Source organism: Amblyomma mixtum, chromosome 1 (genome assembly GCF_055824585.1).
Source record: "Amblyomma mixtum isolate Tamu chromosome 1, ASM5582458v1, whole genome shotgun sequence".
NCBI classification, from domain to species: domain Eukaryota; kingdom Metazoa; phylum Arthropoda; class Arachnida; order Ixodida; family Ixodidae; genus Amblyomma; species Amblyomma mixtum.
This window is the reverse complement of record NC_143012.1, coordinates 53,015,041-53,020,892: the sequence shown is the minus strand read 5'-3', so window position 1 is coordinate 53,020,892 and position 5,852 is coordinate 53,015,041.

The following is a 5,852-nucleotide window of genomic DNA, read 5'->3' as shown; positions in this document are numbered from 1 at the left end:
ACAAAGGAAAGCTATACAGCTTTCTCAGAAACTTCGCAGTTAAAGAAAAATTCGTCCTGGTCCGGGGTTCGAACCCAGGACCACCGCTACACCGGAGCAGTCGCTCTACCAATTGAGCTAACCAGGACGGCAAGCTCATGGTAGGGCGAGAGCTCTGAATACCCTCCATGAGCTTGCCGTCCTGGTTAGCTCAATTGGTAGAAGACTGCTCCGGTGTAGCGGTGGTCCTGGGTTCGAACCCCGGACCAGGACGAATTTTTCTTTAACTGCGAAGTTTCTGAGAAAGCTGTATAGCTTTCCTTTGTAGCCGTATGGCTGCGCTCGTGTGGATGCCAATGAGTAATAACTCCCTTATTACAAATCTACTCCACCTTGGGGGATTCCCCTAAACATTTGACCAGTACAGAACCTTGTAAACAAAGTAGTGGAGGTCTCTCACTGCAAAACGATTTCAGTAGCTTTTTTTCTAGACGTCCATGGAGGAATAAAGAGGAAATTGTTCCCATGGAAATCGTGGCTAGATGAGTAAATGAAGTGCAAGCTACGAAGCTACCTCTGTGCTAAGTGCATGTAGTAGTAAAAGATATTTGTCCTACTTACTACAGAAGCCGGTGATTACCGGTTTTATATTCCGAAACCAATTTGGCCATAGCGTCTAGGACGCTGGCGAAGAACAATGAAGCTTTATTAGACAATAAAGTGCCTCACCACGGTCAGCATTCAGAGAATTGTCAACAAAGTACTTGTCAAGCGAATCAAAGCGCAAGAAACACTTTAAATGCAGTCTTCACTTGGGGTCCTCACACGATGAGCTGTGTTGTTTCTGCTGGCTCTATATTCTAAAATTCGTTCGCAGAACTAGGGGACATAACAACTGAAGAATTTAATTTAACAATAACCTAATAGTTGATTTCAAACATCCTTATTTGGGAACACTAATGTTTACTTTCGTTCTCGTGCGAGCAGCTTCCTGCAATAAACCTAATTTGCATAAGCTGTTCCTCGACCGGCAGGACGCTAAAGTCTTGCTTGTGTTGCCAAAGACCAGAGGGCGATAAGCCTTGACGACTTAGGAGTCTGGCGCTTTGCTCTTCGGTGGTGGCCGCCCTCACAAGCTAAATATAAAATCGGCTGCTGGAAAGTGGGAAAACAAGACTTTTAGTTTTATTTTAATTCTCAGTCGCTTCTCGAAGGCCGGGATTAATTCCGGGCCTTGAAGACGGCTATAAACATGTTTTTTTTTTTTTCGGAAGGAACAGAAAAACCATTTGTTGCTCTCTTTTCTTTAGAAACTGAGCTCCTCCTTGAAACTTTTCACAACACGGAACTGTCTTGGCATTCTCAAGAAAAGCGGACGCTTGGAAAAAGCTTCATTCTTTGAGCAATAAATATTAAAATTCAAAATGGGAATAACTTCTCTTATTTGTTTTGCTGTTTTTCCTGAATGCGATGCTCTTCTGCAAGCTTTACTTTAAATCCGCGGGATTTTTGAAGTTAGTCTGTAAAGAAAAAGCCAGTAATCATTTTATGAGGGACGCTAAAATGCGATAAGATTTACACTTGAGGTTCACACATCGGAATCTTGTCAGCAAGTTTCTAAAAAAGGTTTTTGTTCATGACCGAGGCTACTGTGGGTCTGGCTTTTTAACGGAAAGGTGAAATAACCTCAACCGCTCATGGGCTTCCTATATTAGCCTTAAGTGTTGGTATATATGTATCAACAATATCAGCTGCCTAGAACGCGTGCTATTCGTGAGTTGTGGGATACTCAAAATGAGAAAAAAACTAATCCTTAACAGCTTCGAAAGGGCCGCCCATTGTCGTTTAATTGGTAAAAAGGCAGAGATACGAATTCCAGGCTGATAAAGGACCGGGTCTGTTTCCTCAGTGTAAGGAGATACCTTCTTGGAAATTGATATGGCTGGCGTTGAGTGGATCACAGCATAGGATTATAAACGGCCTGCAAGCCGTTTCGACATTCCAATTTGTAAAAGTTCGACGTCGAATAAACATAATGAGAAACACCAGAAATATTGTGACATCTTAGAACCAGTCTGCAACAGCCGCTGTCGGAAGCGCTCTTTACCGGTCACTCCCACATAGATGACCTGCTAGTGTACTACGAAGGTCCCGTCCCCAACGAATCGACTCTTCACACTAGGTAGGCGCATACGCCACATGAACCACAACCATCTATTGCCATAGTGACAAAGGTTTTCAATCATGCTACGAGGACGGAATTTCTCTGCGGATCGTCGCTCGAGCAGTCCTGAGCTGATCATTAGAGAGCGAAAATTTAACGTCGCGGAGACGTCGTGAACAGCAAATAAAGAAAGAATTCCACTGTGTGCCTTCCCCCTTGAAGAGTCAGTACTTACGACATTCTTGAATTTCTGCCAACGCCTGCCGCATTGCGCTATGAGTAGTCCATGGGAGTCCACAGCCATCGCCTCTCCTATAGATAAGCGATTCGAGACAGCGAATTGACCAGTTTAGCCGATCGAAAATGGGAACCGAGAAACAGTGAACTAAAATTAATGGTTTGTTCGTCGCACGACGCCCACTGAATTATCGCGAAGCGCAGGCAAGTTATATAGACGACTTGATTCAGTCTGCTAAGCAATGCAAATGCGGCCGACAGCCCAATAATCAGTCCAATATCGGAAATGAATGGCTTCACGGTGGTCTTTTGTAAGTGTGGCCTTTGCGAGTATGTTCCCAATATTGGGCCGATTACCTGTGCTGCTTTGGAAGTTAAGTCGTCATAATGTACTCAAGCTGTGGCCCAACGTAATTTCTGACAAGGGTTTTTAAAGCAATGCTTCGATCGTGTAGCACAATTCACATAAAACTAGCGCCAAGCACCAGTCCTATGCACATTCGACGGGCTGCACAGCACGGCTGTAAATCACTTTTTAGTCTGCTGATCGCATATATCGGCGCTTCCTGCAGGGTTTTTGCCGCATGTAAGCAAGTAAAACTGCAGCTGATGCGCATTACAAGAGGTTATTTCGCACAACTAAAGAAGAGCTTTATTGTGTTTCATTCCATGCAAACGAGTAATAGTTGTCTGCAAGCAGCTATGTAGAGAAGAGTATCACTGATCTGCAGTTGGGTGCAGCCGTCATCATCGCCGTTTTCTTGAAGACAATATCGCGCTGCTGCTATAAATACCGAATCTTGCAGTATAATATTTAGGCAAATATTTAAAGAATACAACTGAGTTTTCGTGAGCAAGTGCGAGAAAAAGTTAGCAGCCGGGATAGAAATAAGCGACCATGCAAATTCCAGGAGATTTTCTGTATCGTTATGGTTTTGGGGGGAGGCGCAGCGGACAGCGACGGCTATTTGTCGGAATCCCTGAAAAACTCAAATTCCGGTCGCGGCCTGTCTGAACGCTTCATTTGAGTCGCTATTGCTCTGCAGGGGATGAAATTTTGGTAAGGGATGAATGACTGGTTTTCCGTTCCGGCCTTCCGGTGCAAGGGGCACTGATATAGCCGTGACTATTTAAGTGAATTATTTGCGCTTTATGTTGGACTTCCAAGCTGACGATAGGTCATTAGGTCCATGCAGCGCGTGTGCAGGGGAAAGATATTGAAACAAACTGGAAGAAACTCGAAAGGGGTCATTGGTGGAAGTAACAAAACTAAGGATGTGAAATTAATGAACGGCTGGAAACGCCATGGCGATATATGAAACACTAATGTTAATGGGGAGGGGGGGGGATTGAAGTTAAGAATGCTCGAGGTACTAATATATATACGGAACTTTATAAGGCATACCACCAGCCGAAATTCCTGCAGCGCGTCTTCTCTTTCGTAAAGCCGGCGAACGTATACGAGGTCTGTTAGAAAAGTATCCGACTTTTGGCCGAAGAAAAAAAACGCATAACTGGAGCGTTGGAAACCTAATCACTTTCAAATTAGTCTCCTTGGGACTCTACACAAATCTCCCAGCGGTGCTGCCATGGTTGGAAGCATTCCCAAAAGCCCTCTCTCAGAATGGAGTTTAGCTCAGCTGTTCTTGCCGCCACAATGTCCTCTCTTGTCTGAATTCGAGCTCCTTTCAATGGCCTCTTGATTTTGAGAAACAGCCAAAAGTCGCAGGGGGCCATATCAGGGAAGTAAGGAGCCTGCTGAGCTACAGGAGTCTGTTTTTCCGCCAAAAAAGTCTGAATCAAGTGCGAGGAATGTGCAAGAGCATTGTGGTGATGGATGCACCAATTTCCTGTTGAATAAAACTCCGGTCTCTTGCGCCGCACAGCATCACGTAGGCGACGGAGGACATCCCTGTAGTGCTCTATGGTCATTGTTTGACCCTGTGGTGCGTACTCGTGGTGTACCACACAGCGGCAGTCAAAGAACGCAGTGAGCATAACTTTGACATTGCTGCGCACTTGGCAGGTCTTCTTTGGTCTTTGTGACGTGGAATGCTTCCACTGTGACGATTGGGATTTGGTTTCCGGATCGCACCCGTACACCCAAGACTCTGACCAGTGATCACCATATTCATGAAATCGGGGTCACTGTTTGTGGAATCCTTCATGTCCTGTGAGATTTCAACACGAAGCTGCTTTTGCTCCACCGTGAGCAGCTTCGGCACGAATTTCGCTGCAACTCACTTCATGGCCAAATCTTCGGTGATAATTGAGCCTGCAGAAGAAGTGCTGATGTCCACCTCTCCCGTAATTTCTCGGATAGTCACACGACGGTCCCGCATCACCACAGCGTTCACTTCGGCAGTGACCTGGACATTTCGTAATGTTGATGGCCTATCGAAGCATGGCTCGCTCTCCACCAATGCACGGCCATCTTTAAACCAGTTCTACTACTGCTTAATCTGTGTGCTGCTCATAGCATCGTCACCGAAAGCAGTCTGAACATTCCGAATGGTTTCCACTTGCCTGTGGCCCAGTTTCTAGCAAAATTTGATGCAGTACCGCTGCTCCAGTCGCTCCGCCATTTCCCTTGCAATAAAAACCGACGAGAGCACTGCGCACTACCCTACTCAAATGCTCCGTCCCAGCGACTGACGCTATCAGCAGGCAGCGAAAAATTGGTGCATGCGCACGAAGGTTCAAGGTCGGCAGATGCCAGCGCGCTTGCTTCATATCCATTAGGTGTTCGCAAAAAAAGTAAGGTCGGATACTTTTCTAACAGACCTCGTATACGAAAGGCCCCTGGATGGTTGAACAGGTAAGAGTTGCACACCTGAGTTTAAAGGTGCCATAAAGCAAAATTACACACTAATCCTGGCTTCCATTTTGTGCAGAGGTAAGGCCTTTGGAGCTCCGCAATCCGAAAAGCACGCTTTTGTACTTTCTCATAAACGTAAGGCGGAATGCAGAGAACCTATCTTATGGCCCTACAGAATTGTACTTCGGCCCTATGCGTTGCGTCTGGTGTTTTTGAAAAGTTAAAAAAAATTATTAGATGCAGACGGCACGCTAAAATTATATTTCTTTTGTGCGCACTTTTTCGCGCCGAAATAGTGAGGAGATGTCAACCGAAGCAAATAAACAGAAATTAAGTATTTGGCTCCAGCGCCATGTTGTCATGCGAAGCGCGACATACGACTCGATTACGCATGAAGCGAAAGCGCTGCTTCCACACTGAAACACAAGGATGCTGTCCGTATATAGCCTATGGATTCCCTCTACCATTTTCCCGGTAATACCCAGTTTGAACTTTTCTCACTACTTTCTGAACTCTGACTATCCCCTTTCCCCCAAATTATATGCAAACATTGTCCTCTCCTCGCCGGCTTGCAACTTGCCAGGATGCGCAGTGTCGTCTCTCGGAGGGTGAAACGGTGCGTACAGCCGGAAGATTTTCTGGCTGAAAACACCG